Here is a 17,207-nt window from a genome sequence, read left to right on the forward strand (position 1 = left end):
AATATATTTTACCTTAGGTAAAATTATCATTTAACTATTTCTAATATTAAGTACTTTGGAATTAACTAAAATTTTGACTATTAATCCTCTCTTTATTTAGATTACTAAATAATGGTACTAGCATCAGCACGAACCCAATGTATGTTACTTTTTTTTATCCCAATTTATGTGGCATAGATAAAATTTAGAAAGTCCACCAAATTATTTGTATGTTTCTTGAAATATTTTAAGTTATTAGTTATTGATTTATAATACTTTTACATAATTTTCAGATACTATATATTAGTCTTTTGTCCCAATTTATTTGGCACTGGTGAAATGTTTAAGAAAGTCGATTAAATTTGTTATATAGTTTTAGATATTTTAAATTGTTAATTTTATGATTTATATAATTTTCTACGTCATTTTCAAGTAATATAAGTTACTCCCTCTATCCCAACAATTTATATGACATATATAGACCTTGCAAAGTCAAACAAAGTTTTTATACATCTTTAAAATATTTTAATTTGTTAAATTTTTTGATTTATACTTTTTTTTGAAATTTTCAAATAATATATTTCAACTTATGTTGCATTGATAAAATTTCGAGTCAAGCAAAATCTTTTATGTGCCTCCAAATAATTTATTTTTTAATTATTATAATTTATAATATTTTTATGCAATTTTCAGTATATAATAGATTTAAAATAAAAATAAAATTACAACATCTCGCATTTTTTAGTTAGACTTTGAACCATCGTTCCTATGTGTGTAAACCCTAATCTCATGATTTTTATTTGAATACATGTGTCATGACCTTTATCCCTAGAGTGTGAAGTGCTTATGAGGTGAAAATGGTCATAGGAATCACTTAGAGCAAAGTTGAGCAAAGAGCCTTTGATTCGGCCAAACTTTTGTATTCGATTCTACTAGGGTCAACTTTGAACTATGTAACTTTTAATATATGTGGAATTTTTTAGCTCAAGACCCACCAAAGGATAGATAATTGAATTATCTTTCCAACGATACTAATTTGGCTTAATCTGATACCTGAGTGAAAAGTAATGACCATTTTCATGAGAAACAGTAAGCCTCCGCGATAAGCTCGCGGCGCGTTGGTCTATCCCCCGGAATAAGGTGCATAGAGCGTTGGACTCTCGATCGGAATAAGGGAAGCGATGCGGAGGTTATTCCCACACTGTTTCTGCTTCCTAAGGGCCAAGGGATAATTCGGTCCTTTCCCCTCAACCCTAATCATCCAAAACACAATTTATAACATCAAAAAGGGCATTATTTACTCATCATTCTCAAAACAACTAACGTAAAAATCCTCCCCTTTATCAAGAATAATAATCCAAGCTTCTTCTCTCAAGAACACAAGGATTTAAGCTTCAATTCCAAGATTGCTTCAAGAATCCTTTCAATTAAGGTCTGTGGGGTACCATTGAGCCCCAAAACCCTATTCTTAATTTTAAAACATGAATCTTATCCTATATTATGAAATCATTCATGAATCTCATTAAATTAATCCATGAATTTCTTGCTAAATTAATTACAAGTCATGTCTACAACTGTTTCCAAGTGAATAAAGCTATTTCATGTTTTGAGTTGCAAGTTTCCATGTTATATTTTATTGATTTCATGTTAAATCCCCAAATTATGAAATTAGCCAGGTAATCATGTTGTTTTATCATGCTTAACACATTCCCATGTTCAAGTTCATGCTTCTCACTTATTTGGTGAAATGTTTATATTTTGGATTTTTGAACAATGATTTCATACTACAGTTTTAAGATTTGATGTCGTATTTTATGATCATTCAGTGCAGGCGGGTTATGAACACCCGATACCTATATGTTTTACATGATTTCAAATTTTCAAATAATAAGTCAGTTAAGCCATGAATCTTATAATTATACTTAGATATTTATGATCATGATGAGCACTATCAAAAATAATATTCAGTTGAATTTATTTCAGTTCAGTACCAGTGTCAGTTTAGTCGGGAGTAGAATTTAGCACAGAGAAAGTCCAGGGATGGGGGCTCACCTTCTAGTAGAGGGTGTGACCTTTAGTAGCAGTCCCTGAGTTCCAGAACTATGTAGCCAGCATAGGATTGAGATGTCTTCTTACCCACTGAGGGTTAACACACATCTCATGAGAGCACCCGCTAGTAGAGGGTAACTCCTTAGTCTTTTGGGACCCCAGTTTAATTTATCCACATAGCCAGTGTTAGTACCCATGGAATGGTACTAACACTCTTCCAACTAGGGTTATAAGATGGACCTCGATTAGCTCACTTTGGAATATATCGATTACATAATACCTCCCACAGTTTCAGATCAGTTATTCAGACTAAATACAGTTCAGTTTTAACTAAGTACAGTTTAATTTTACATGATCAGTATTCAAATATCAGTTAATCAGTATATAGATACCAGTTAATCAATATACAGATACCAGTTAATCAGTATTCAGATATCAGTTAATCAGTATGTAGAAGTTCGTTATTTAGTATTCAGTCATTAACTATTTAGTATTCAGATATCATTTAGTCTGTATTTAGATATCAGCTACTCAGTATATAGACATTAGTTATCCCTTTACTTAGATTTCAATCATTCGGTCACACAGGCATCAGTCATTCAATTAATTAGATCAGCTCAGTACATGTAATGTTTGGTTTTGTATGTTCATGTATTCATGCTCAAAATATTAGTATATTCAGATCCTCGAGTTATGTCAGTTTGCATTACATAGTTTCAGACCCAGAATTCATACATGATCCTTAGTATAGTTTTAAAATATGTTCATCTTTACATGAGATTTACATACCATATTCATGTTTTACCACTTCCCATCTTCAGTTCTACTTATTCTACAAAAGTAAAGATTTGAGAAACTAAGTGTAGTGATTCACCAGCTTATCAGATTGGGTTTGTTACTCATAATTTAAGATGCTTCACCTTTCAGTTTATCTCAGTCTCTTGATGATTATACTTGCACTTAGCCTGTATGTTTTAAGATTATGTACCTAATCAGTTTTACTTATTGCATTCACCCCCACTTACTCAGTACATTCCAAAGTACTGATCTACATATATGTCTATGTCCTACACTGTCTCATAATGTAGGTACCAGTTGTAGCCTACACATCATAATCAGACAGTTTGCAGCTTCCAGACAACAGGTGATGAGTTCTCCTAGTTCGAGAATCTCCAGTCAGTTATAGTTCATGTACTTTATTTGGATTATTCGTATGTATTGATTAGTGGTAGTTGGAGGCATGTCCCAGCTATCTATAGTCAATATAGTAGAGGCTTCATAGACAGTTACTCAGAGTCACTTATGTAATTTAAGTTATTCCTTTGGATTTATTGTGTTGTAAACCTTTTTAGTATCATATGTATTCCAGTTTTCTTATGATTATGCTCCTGTTTAGAAAACTTAGCTTATATAATTAATTTACTTCAGATGCTAAAGTATCCTACCAGTTCACGGGTTATCTTGGGATCACTTGTGGTTCTAACCACTGTGTTACGACTAGGGGGTAGTCTCGGCTCATGACAAAAATAATTACATTAAATAAAAAATCTGAAGCAAACAGCTGGCGATTGTTTTGCCTGCTTCCAGCTGTCTGTCTGCATGTGGTTGAGTATATTTTTATAATTTCATATTTTCTATTTTAAATATAATTTCATAGATCGTAAATAAATCACTCCATATTAAAAAGTTCTATATTCACTCGAACATTTCAAATTAAAGATAGGGGATGGGCTATTCCTCTCTCCTCTAAATCCCCAACCTCTCAAGCAACTATTTACAATTTGTAAATCGAAAGACCATTAAAAGTGGGCAACATGGATTTTATTGCAAGAGAGAAACTTTAATGAAAGATGAGCTTTCTTTTTCCCAGATAATAATTATTTTTATATAATTCTTGACGAAGCTCAAGCCCGAGGTGGAATGAGAAAAATAGATAGTAAAACTTCCTTAGCCAGTTAGCTGAATCTAACATAGGTAATAAAAAAATTATTTCTATGTATGATCCCCAACCGGTGAAAATCCTACCCTTCATGCACCAGGCCCACTAGAGCCACCAGATCCAATGGCCATCGACCCCCCCACCCCAGCAAAGTAACTGAAATACCAAAAGACAGCTTCAAGGAGATGCTCATGAATAGAAGCAACTCTCTTAACAAGAGCTACAACTGCACATTGGGTAAAAGCCCGATGCACCCAGTTGAGGAAGAGGATACCATCCAACTAATGAATAAAGACAGGCTGAGGATATACCAACCATGGCAACACTCAGTAATTGTGAAGCTTTTCAACAAACGCCTTGCACATAATTACCTGAGAAGAAAATTAGTGGACCTGTGGAATCCCACGGAGGAACTTACTCTGATTGACCTGCGATGCGATTTCTACAATGCTAAATTCGATAAATCAAAAAACATATTGAAGGCTCTACATGGCGTACCATGGTTTGTCATAGGGAATTTCCGTCAGTTAGATACTAGGAGCCAAACTTTGCGCCAGAAGAAGCGGCCCAAACCCACATAGCTATATGGATTAGACTCCCACAACTGCCAACGAATTTCTATGACCAAAACAATTAGAACAAATTGGATCAAAGATGGGAGCACTACTAAAAATAGACACCTGTACCACCTCCACTCTCAGGGGGCAATACGCCAGAATTTACATTCAAGTACCCCTTGAAATACCACTCAAAACTCACGTGAACATCGGTGGTCATAAGCAAAAAGTGGTATTTGAAAAGGATGGGATCCTCTGCACGGGATGTGGCAGACTTGGGATATCTTCTTAGAAAATGCCCCTACACTATTGGCACTAAACCAAAGGAGACCGACACTACCCAAAACACCATCCCAACCCAAAAGGACCTCGATGGCTAGTAAGTGATGTCATTCCCTAGAAGAAAACATAGTCCCAAATGCCCACAAGCACACCAAGGACGACGTACACCACACCTAGAGATTCACACCAAGTAACAATAAATGAAGCAGCTCCAGGTAAGACTCTAACCCATGCAACTGTTAATTTTATTTCTCATGGCAAAAAAAAATTACAAAATGGAGACTGGGCCATCATACAACCTTTTAAAAAAAGTTGTTGTTCTCTCCTATAGTCAACCCCCCACCTAACTTAAACATAACATTAAAACCTATAATTACCCCACTTCTTTTATTAAAAACATCAAATCTACTAATTTTAATAAAGATAGGCCCAAGGGGGTCCCACCCCCACAAGCAATATTGACACGACCCACCCTAGGGTCTTATCGTAATGGGCATCCCATGTTCGTCCCGGATCGAAGACCACCCCGGTTACCCAACTCAACCTCCATCCGCTTGCCTTGAGTTGGCTGAATTCTGAGCATGAATCAAAGTAGAGTAACAACTCATATAAAGACTCTGGGAATAGATCACAACCGTAACTGACCCAACCGAGTCCATCCATCCCATAACCATACCAAACAAGGGCCATAAACCAAGACATAACCAAAAATGTTCCAAAACATAATATAATTAATCCCAAAATCTAATAGGATTGAACAACCAATAATACCATCCAAGGATGTCAGCCCTTCAGTTTATTCAAATGCCAAGGCCGACACCAATACCGATCCTGCCTATTTCAACCTATAGAAGTACCGTAAAGCCTCAACCAAAAGAGTAATGAAATTTGGTTAGGACATACCCCTAACCATAACCAAAACCAAAATCTAAAATAAAATTAAAATGTCTATAAAATATCCATAACATAAAATGATGTCTTTCAAAAGGATGAAAGCTCACTACTTCAGTCCAAATGCTGATCTCAAGTCAATCACTATGTAGGAGAAGTAGAATTATCGGTTCCTGCATAACATGGGTATAAAGATACTAGTAGACGGGGTTAGTGAGTGACCGCTAGCATGATCTTAGGGTAAGGATAAAATAATGTCATTTATAAAACCAAGTAAAATCATCCATATGTACACAACCATACATATATATATAACTATGTCGGGAAAAGAGACCATGTTTAGCATGCCCTTAAAACCTTTACTTGGGTTGTGTAGCTTTCCTGACCTAAACCACCTACAGGCTATATGAGTTCAGCTTCCCTTGCTGAAAAGGACCCAGTGCATGTAGCCTCACGACCAGGAAAGTATCCCATGGTATGACTAGTACATCCCCAAAATAAAGTATGACATCATGCATACGGTCACCAAGACCAATCTCGTATCGGCAAATATGTGTTTTCAGTTTTTGTCCCTCCAGGACCTCCATCTTCCATGGCTTAGCTACACCTCCTTCCATTATTTCCCAATTAAAACCAATTTCCAAAAAACCAAAACATTATCCATTTATTAACCAAGGCCATTCATATTGGTATCATCATAACAACCTTTACTTACAAGTATCATCTATAACCAACCATTTATAGGTTTAAGGGGACTTTTAAGTGCCCTTCTATTTACCATATTAAACCATTTCGAAGACTTCTGTGTTCCCCACAATCATAACCAATTAGCCTTTAGCCTTTCCAAATTACTTAGACTATGCATAATAACTTTACCAAGTTTTAAAACATGCAAGAGTTCCATTAAAAGAAGTCAATGCAATGAACATATCTTTATAAGTATTTTGTCAAAAACATTGGGGGCATAATATGACCAAAACCAATTCCAATTATCAATAAACCATTCCTATTCAATTCAATTATCCAAAACCACCATTAATGCATATAAAAGCATAATTAAAATCATGGGAAACCATAACCAACCATTTAACATCAAAAACCCCAAATCATATTTGAAAGCCAAAATCATATAATAGTAAAACTATGAAAACATTCATATAAACCATGCCTTTAAGTAAAATTAAAAATGAGGGAAGAGAACATGCCTTAAACCAAGATGATGACGGAAATAAATCACCAAGACAAGCCCCAAATTGATCCTTTAGTTGAAACCCTAGCTTCCCTTGCCCAAAAGCTCTTGAGAGAATTATAGAGCGTTTAGAAAGAGTTTCTAAGTGTTAATGAATATAATGATTGGGTAAATAACCTACTAGGTAGGTTAGAAGTCATGGTACCCTATTAGTATAAGTGGAAAAATGTCCAGAATACCCTCACTTAAGCTGTACCAAAATCCGATTGCAAGAATACGACTGACCCACACGAGTCGTACCCTCCGATACGATCAGTATCAAACATTCGTAACCTAGCCTCAACCATAGGATCAAACACTGTCCAGCATACGACTCCTCTAACCAAGTCGTAACCACCACATATGATTTGTATCCATGACCCGTATCCCTAGCAAAATAAAATACCAGGAGGATTGAACAGTGTCTACCATACGAGTACCTGGTACGATTCGTACCATGGCTTACGGCTTATAGTGAGACACTCATACTCAGATCCAACCTAAGTAACCAAGTTTAAAATTAATTTAAGGAACCAAAAGATTTGTAACCACCAATACAACTCGTACCCCTAAGTCGTATCCATTCCAGTAACAAAAATCCATCCGACCAACCAACATTGGTCAGTATATGACTGGACCATACCATCTATACCCCAACATACGTCTCATACCCATTAGTTGTATTGGGTCCAAAGATTAAAATTCTAGGAAATTTTCTAAGGTCCAAAAATGAGGGTGTTTCAAATAACGCCTCTGCGTATTCTAGGGAGAGAGCCAACGCTGCCACTAGGGGTAATCATCACCCTGATATGGTTGACATAACCAACGTAGTCATGTCAATTAACTCTCCTCCCTTTATTAGCCCTAATCAAAAGCTTAATACAGATTTTACCAACTCAGAACAGCCTAAAATCACTTCAACTTCTAATGAAAACTCTACCCTCAGCCACAGCGAGCTTGAAGGAACCTCTAGTATTTGGTTTTGCACCCCATCCACCCAACTGAATTCCTATGTCCTGGGCGAAGCTAGTGCTCAGGGTAAAAAGATCTCCCACTATATCATAGTGGGGAACCAACCAATAGTGCTAATGATTTAGGACTCGGCATGGATGGCTCAGATCATCAAGAAAGGTGTGGAATAACTATTGGAAGGATTGGGGTACCAGCTATGGACTCAAACAATGTTGCCAGCCCGGATGGTAGGAACTATGAACATGATGAATTCACAAGAGCTCAACTCTCTAATGAATTGCATGTTCAAAAATCTACCTTTCTACCCCAACAATCTCTGTCTATCATAACTAGAAACTCTGACCTTTATGCCATGGATACCTACTCCATCATAGACCAATATTACCCCAAATCAGAGCATAGGGGAGACTACAGAGGGAGGAGGATAAGAAAAATCAAAACCCTCTGTGGTCGAGCAACTTTAACAGAAAAATACAAAAATAAAGCAGTTCTTGGCAACCTTCGAGGACCCCAACACAGAATTATATATCTTGGAAAAAAACCTTCGAAAAGAGTACGTAGAGACCTTCTGCATAGCTACTATAGTGATTTATCCAAAGAAGATGAGGACCTTCAAACTGATGTTGAGGAATATGTCAAACCAACCAAATGCAGCAGTCTCTCTGAGCCCCTATTTGGAATGAGAACGGCCTCCCCAGAAAGACAATGGGAAGAGGCCAATACTCAACCACCCCCCATTCCAACTGACCTCATGAATTTCATCCTCTGGAACACTAGAGGGGCAAACAGTGAAAGCTTTAGGCTCCAATGTGAGGCTCTTGTCAAAACCCATTACCCCACTTTAGTGATTCTACTAGAAACAAAAATGGTCGACCATAAGTATCTCACCGAAATGCTTAAGTTTGGCTATCATCTAGAATCTAGTGTTGTTGGTATAAAGGGTGGAATTTTTATCATGTGGAAGAAGGATCTGTTTAAGCTGCAAAATTTCTCCATTTTCCCTTAGTGCATCTATACCATTGTGAAGGTAAACTTTAACCCTAGGTCTTGGCTATTTTCTGCTATTTATGCTAGTCCATACCCCAGCCTGCGCACCACCATTTGGGATAAACTATGTCATATCTCATCCACCTATAAAAGGGATTGGTTGATTGGTGGAGACTTCAATGAGGTCCTGAGAGCTAATGAAAAATTAGGAGGGCTCCCATCAATAGTACTAGAGTTAGCAGACTGTGGGAGTACTTAAATTACTGCAATATAGTGGAACTAGGGTTTACAGGTTGCAAGTACACATAGGACTAATAAGAGACATCACAACAAAATTAGTCTCATACAAGAAAGACTGGATAGGTGTATTGCAAATGACTATTGGATAAATTATTTCCCGGAGTAACTGCTTATATACCTACCCAGAACTAAGTCTAACTATTGTACCCTGCTTTTGTCCCTATCAAAAAGAATCCAAGGTATAAACCTTTTAGGTTTGAACCCATGTGGTACAATCACTATACTTTTAGAAACATGGTCCATGGCTGCTTCACTCAATCTTCTGACCTTCAGCAAGTAGTCAAGACTTTCCAAACCCAAGTCTCCTACTAGAACCATACTATGTTTGGCAATTTCTTCACCAAGCTCAGAACCATTATTGCTAGACTTGATGGCATTCAAAAATCTAGGAACTACCACACCAGTACCTTTCTCCAAAATCTTAAAAATAATCTACTTTATGAATATGAATCTCTTCTAAAATGTGGGGAGGGTTTCTGAAAAACTAAATCCAGAATCACCTGGGTCACTGAAGAGGATGCCAACACCTCTTTCTTCCATTCCTTCATAATAAATAGAAGAAGAAAAAATAGGATTAATCAGATTTAATATGATGTGGATAATGTGTACAGGGGTGAGGAAATCATTACTTCCCATGTCCTTCAACACTTTGCCAACCTGTACACCACCAGCCAAGATCACTGCCCAAATAGTTATTTTGTCCCGACCCATCCCACAAATGTTATCAATGCTGAAATGAAAGTTGTTTTAGCTGCTCCTTTGAGGGAGACTGAGATCCTTCTTACCATTAAATCTTTTAAGCCTTTGAAAGCTCCTAGACCTGATGACCTTCATCCACTCTTCTTTCAGAGGTCTGACCTTGGCCCAAAAATAATCTTCTTCTGTAGAAAAGACTTTTGAAGCAACATCATGCCAGCTAAATATAATAGAACCCTTCTCTGCCTTATTCCTAAGTGCAGGAATGCATCTAGCATGAAAAACTTTAGACTAATTGGGTTGTGCAACACTAGTTGAAAAATTGTAACTAAGATCATTGTTAATAGAATCAAGCCATTTTTCCAATCCATAATTAGCCCCACCTAGGCTAGTTTCCTTGCTAACAGGAGGGCCTTAGATCATGCCATTATCATCCAAGAGTACATCACTCATTTTGGTAAGATAAAGGGCAAATAGGCCAACATGATTCTTAAAATTGACTTAGAGAAAGCTTTCGACAAGATGGAATGGTCATTCATAAAGGATACCCTTTATGCCTTTGACTTCCCTCCTAACCTAATAAACTTCATTCTGTCTTGTATGAACTCCTCCTCCATAGAAATCCTAGTTAATGAAAGAAAAAACTCCTTCAGACAAGAGGACCCTATATCCCCTTACATTTTCATCATGTGCTTGGAAAGGCTATCTAGAGACATTGAGGCAAAGTCAGAGCCAAAAATTAAATCTCGATTAGCATATCCACTAAAGGCCCCAAGCTTTCCCACCATGTGCTCTCAGATCCTTAACATCCAATCAAGTTCTACACTTGGAAAATACTTTGGCTATCCCATCTTTACAAAAGCCTAAGAACAGTGACTTTCAATTCATAATTGATAACATGAACCCTATACTTGCAGGATGGAAAACCAAGTTCCTAAATATGACCGAAAGAATTGTTCTTTCTAAATCCACTCTCAGTGTCATGCCTTCTCATGTCATGCAATATATTAAGATTCTTAGCAAAGTCAATGAATCCTTTAATAAAATCCAAAGAGACTTTATTTGGGAAAGTTGTGTAGAAAAGAAAAAACTTTATCTGCTTAGCTGGGATGTTCTCACTATTTCCAAAGAGCATGGGGGCCTTGGTCTTCACAAGAGTGAACTTAGGAATAGATCCTTTCATGCTAACCTATCATGGAAACTGTTCCACCATCCCACCAGTCATTAGGTACAAGTTCTACTAGCAAAATTTTAAAAATCCCATCGCTTCTTTAAATGTTGGAGGCTCATTTTCTAAGAGAAATATTACAAAATTTGATCCAAACAAAGTTGACATTCTTTGACGTGTACTACGTCTTGGATTCCCATCATTATGTACATCCTCACTTGGTTCATCTTGAGGTCATTTAAACTCTTCATTAAACTGTTCATGTCTAATTTTATATGGATAAATGTTTTTAAAGAATTCAACATTATCTGATTCAATTACCGTATTTTCATTAATATCTGGATGTTCGGATTTAAGAACCAAAAATCGGCATGCTTTACTACTTTTAGCATATCCTAGGAACTTAGACATTCGCTAGACACCCCCACACTTTGAAATATTTCAAGTTGGGTTTTCTTCCTTTTTATTTTTCATATGGAATTGATTGTGTCTTACTATGGGGCACTATATTGAGTATTCGGTTAGCTATAAGGATAGATTCCCCCCACAAGTTTTGTGGTAAACCCGAACGTATAAGTAAGGCATTCATCATTTTCTTCAAGGTTTAGTTTTTTCTTTCCGCAATTCCATTAGATTGAGGTGAATATTGGGTCGTAGTTTGATGGATAATTCAATTCTCTACATATACTTCTGCAAAGGTAGATTCATATTCTCTACCCCAATCACTTCTTATAGTTTTGATCTTTTTCTCAAACTAATTTTCAACTTCTATTTTATATTGCCTAAACGTATCATTGCTTCATCCTTACTGTTTAGCAAATAGACATAACAATATCTAGTGCAATCGTCAATAAAAGTTATAAAATACTTTTTTCCACCATAAGATGGTGTTGATTTCATATCACAAATGTCAGTCTGTATTAAGTCTAAGGGATTGGAATTCCTTTTAACGGACTTATATGGATGCTTAGCATACTTTGATTCCACACATGTTTGACATTTTGATTTATTTCACTCAAAGTTTAGCAAAACTGCTAAGTTAATCCATTTTTGAAATGTTTTGTATTTGAAAAGTCCTAATAGTTCATGCCACAAATCATTAGACTCAAGCAAGTAAGAAGTAACTAAAGTTTTATTGATTTAAACATTCATTACATTCATTTTGAATAAGCCCTCGGTGAGGTAGCCTTTTCCTATGTACATTTTTTCTTTACTAAGTATAATTTTTTTGAAAATAAATACACATTTAAATCCATTTTTGTCAAGAAGTGATACAGAAATTAAGTTCTTCCGTAACTTTGGTACATACAGGACATTGCTCAAAATCAACACTTTGCCTGATGTCATTTTCAGGCAAACTTTTCCTGTTCCTTCAACTTTTGCAGCTGTGAAGTTGGCCATAAATATCTTTTCTTAGACTTGAGCCAGAGCAAAAGCAGCAAACAACTTCTTATTTGAACTAATATGGCGGGTGGCACTGGAATCCATCCATCATTCTCGAGGATTTCCCACCAAGTTGTATTTAGACAGCATGGCACACAGATCGTCAGTTCTTTCTTGGATTCAACTATATTTGCTTGGTCCTTAGTTTTTCCTTTCTTCGGGGCACGACAATCCATTGACTTGTGGCCAATCTTACCATGGTTAAAGCATTTTTCCTTGAATTTCTTCTTAGGTTGATTGCTTTCCTGTCCAGCTTTCTTCATCTTTTTAGAGTTGTTGTGGTCGTCTTCTATAATGTTTGCTCCATTCATTGCAGAATTTTCTCTCGACCTTTTTCCACCGCTTTGTTGTCTTCTTCAATGTGTAGTCTCACTCTAAGATCTTCGACTGCCATCTCCTTTATCTTATGTTTCAAGTAGTTCTTAAAGTCCTTCCACATAGGTGGTAACTTCTCTATTATTGTCGCAACTTGAAATGCCTTGTTCACGACCAAACCTACAATAAAGTTTATGTGAACAATAAGAATATTTTTAATATGTTCAACAAAGGTATTCATCAAACTCATACCTTCCGCGAGGAGATCGTGGATGATAACTTATAGTTCCTGGACTTGAGATACAATAGACTTGCTGTCAATCATTTTAAACTCAAGGAATCTTGCAACGAAGAACTTCTTGGTTCCAGCATCCTCAACCTTATATTTTCTTTCTAGCGCACCCCACAACTCTTTTGCCGTCTTCATTCCACTATACATGTTGTATAGTTCATCTTGGAGGCCATTAGAATGTAATTCTTGCATAGGAAATCAGAGTGTTTCCATGCCTCCATAACAACAAATTTCTCCTGGTCCAAAGTTCCCTCGGGTACCTCTGGAGCTTCTTCAGATATGAATCTTTGAAGACATAAAGTTGGAAGGTAGAAGAACAACTTCTGTTGCCACCTTTTGAAATCAACACCCGTGAATTTTTCGGGTTTCTCCGCTAGTGCCATTGCCTGCGGAGCACTCGTACGACTCATTGTGGCAACATTAGTTGCTGCCATAGTCGTTGCAGGATCATTCATTAGACTGTCAGTAGTCACTTTTCGGTCACAATAAGACTGTAAGTTTAGTATATCGAAATATTACTTATAAAGTTGTAGCAACTTTAAACACTCCTTGTTTCTAGTTTAACGATGAAGATTAACGATGAAGATTTTATGACTTTCAATAGTCAACGGACTGATCTTTAACTTGTGATAAAGATTTCATTTCTTCAAACCACTAGTTATGTTCAAACGGAGTAGAAAGCTTAAAGATTTAATCTTCAGAAACCAAGCAACAGAAATTCTGAAAATTAATTATTTCTTTAAGATTGTTGTTTCGGGTATACAAGAATCTGTATTTTGGCAATAACAACTTCAACACAAGTTCAAGTATAAAACAAGAACACTTATGAAGTTATGCAACACCTTCAACACAAGATCAAAATGACCTTTCAAAGAAGTGTGTTTTCAGAAAATTAGATGAAATAGAAAAAGGCCAAGTCCCTCGACTTCACGGAGTGTCCTTAAGGAAATAATTCTCCTCAAGTACATGAAGTTATGGATTTTTTCTCTTAGGATAAAATGGTCTAACAATCTGACTGTAGTAGTACCTCAAACGATTGTATTCTCTTCGAACTCACTCAACGATAGATGATTACGCAGAGTATTTTAGAAATGAAGAAGTGTTTTAATGCAGGAAAAATTTTGCATCTAAACCTGTGGAAAAATGCAGGTTTATATAGTCATTAGGTGCCCCTTCCGAAAAGGTGTATCCTTTCTGAACATCATGTTTGTAACCATCCAAACAGTCATACCTTTTTCCCGAAACAGTGTGTCATGCATGTTAATGGAGAAACTGGTTGCATTTTTTTTCCTTTGGTTTTTCGAACTATTCAAATAAAATTTTATCCAAAAATATAGATCGTATCGATCATTCTCCAAATCCAAATTCGAGACGAGCGACGACGACGGTGCGAGGCACCTCTTGGTTCTTGCCTCACTTACCATGTGGAGTAAGTGTTCCTTAATATAAACACTTGAAAGTTTCTTTCTCCCACCAACGTGGGAGAATTACTAGACTTTCCCATTTTTAAGTACACTTTCCATTTTGAGTGTCATCTCAATTTTTTCCTCCACTTGGTTCCCTCCATTTTCCATTCACACTTTAATCTTGAACCCAACAGATTTTACTATAAATATATTTAATTAATTTTCAACTCTTAAATATTAGGAAAAAATAGTGAAAAGACGATTTTATCTAAAGCAAAGACTTTCAATGAAAGGCATAAGTTCAAACAATATTTCTAAGGCACTTCACACTTTTAATAGATTATAGATTATGGATTATAAATTATAGATATAGATATTGATTATAGATAAAGCTATTTATATTTTGAAATTTAAAGTCAACTAAAGTTAATTTATATAAATAAATTTCTTGTTTGAATTTGGTAAACTAGTTATTAATATGTTTCTTTTTCAAATTCCACACACAAAGATTAATCCACCCTGTGATTATATTGTAAGTATGTAATCCGTTATAATATATAGTGAGCTTAACTTCAAAAATTTTAACCCTTGTGTAAGTTGGACATACATATCATTTTTGTAAGTCATAATTATGAGTATGTTTGTTCTTCAATACACAAATAAAATAATATATTTGTAATGGAAACAATGAGGATTTTGACTTTGGAAATATTAGTTAGTGTGACTTGGAATAACTCATTCTGAAAATTACCGATTTGAATATTTATTATATGGTAATTAGGAAAAATAAGCATTTCGAAAAGTATGATAATACTACAACAATCTAGAAATATATCTAACACTAAGTATTTTGAAAAGTTTGTGGAGTAATTTATTTGAAGCTAGTATATATATATACCTTTTACAAAATTAATCTATTTCTTCTCCAAACAAAGTTATGTTAAAATATTATATTAGTATTTAAGATTTTTCTAATATTTAAGACTTCAAATTCAATAAACAAATTATGCCATAATTTTGATGGAAGGTTTTTAAGAATCTATGTTCTTACTAATCTTATTTTATTGGACGAGTAAAACCTATTTGAAATTACAATATTCAAACAAGAAACATGTTTAATTAATAATTACATTTGAAATCTTTGGAATAAAATTACTCACAGTATTCAAAGACAAACATACTTAAAATTTAATAACAATATTCAAACTATAAATATATTTTAATTTATTACTAATATGCAAGAAGTATACATATTTAGTTATTTTTGAAACGAAAAAGTTAATATCATAGTCAATTAATTATGATGTTTTCTAATAAGGAAAAGTTTTACCATAAATATATTTCATTAATTTTCAACTCTTAAACATTAGAAAAAAAAATGTTAAAAAGATGATTTTGTCTAAAACAAAGACTTTTAATGAAAGGCGAAAGTTCAAACAACATTTATAAGGCGCTTCACACTTTTAATATATTATAGATATAGATTATAGATTATAGGAGAAAATGAAGAAATAGATAGGAAAAAGGAAATAGAAAAAATAAAACAACAAACTACAGAAGAAATACGAAAAATAGAAGAAACTAAAAATAGTAGGATTGTTGAATTAGAAAAAGAACTACAAATGTTAAAAGATCTGTATGAACAAAGACAAAAGGAAAAAGAAGAAAAAGATAGAGAACAAAAATTACTGAACGAGATAAATCAATTTAAGGAAAAATTGGAAATAAAAAATAAAGAATTAGAAATAAATAATATAGACGTTGAAGAGACAGATAATTATGATTCAGAAGATAGTGAAACATATACAGAAATATTAACAAACACAAAAATTTAGAAATCAATGAAAAACAAGAAGTAATTAACGAGGAAAACTTAGAAAGTACCAACACAGAAATAAATACTCTTGATAAAAAAGAAGATGAAAATAAAATACCCAAAATAGCAGAAATAAGAAAACCTGCATATTATAAGAATAAGTTTAAAAAGTATAATGAATATGACAAATGGACACCAAAACAAATAGTTAATAAAAATTATAACTTTTTAGACGTAGACTGTGTAATAGATACAGAAAAAATAATACAATTATGGATAGGATATATGACAAAACAATTACTAGATAATAATATAAACATAACAGATGCACCAGAATATATAGAAAGAACACTAATAGGATCAGTAAAACTATGATTTTCAAATTTAACTGAAAATAGCAAGAAAGTATTAAGAACTAATAAACCTATAGAAAGAACATCATCAACAACAACTAAACTAACACCTATAAAATTATTTAAAAAATATGAAACAGCTATAAAAGATGAATTTGGTAGTATGACAACAATAGAAGAAGAACAAGATGAAGAAAAAGATACAAATAGGAATTTAATGTTAAAATTAGCAATATATAATATGTGTTATATAGATGAATATACTTGCGCATTTAAAGAATATTATTATAAAGGAGCATATAGTATAGAAGAAAGTAAAGAGATAAGAAAATTATATTTTAATAAATTACCCGAGCCATTTAGTTCAAAGATAATAAAAAGTTGGGAAGAAGCAAAAATAGTAGATAAGTTAGGAGCAAGAATAAAATTTTTACAACAATGGTATAGAAACTTATGTGAAAAATATAGAGAAGAATTAAAAATGGAAAAAACATTAATAAGAAATTTAGAATGTTGCAAAAATAAAATAGCACC

The sequence above is a fragment of the Capsicum annuum genome, chromosome 11, assembly GCF_002878395.1.
Source record: "Capsicum annuum cultivar UCD-10X-F1 chromosome 11, UCD10Xv1.1, whole genome shotgun sequence".
Taxonomy (NCBI): domain Eukaryota; kingdom Viridiplantae; phylum Streptophyta; class Magnoliopsida; order Solanales; family Solanaceae; genus Capsicum; species Capsicum annuum.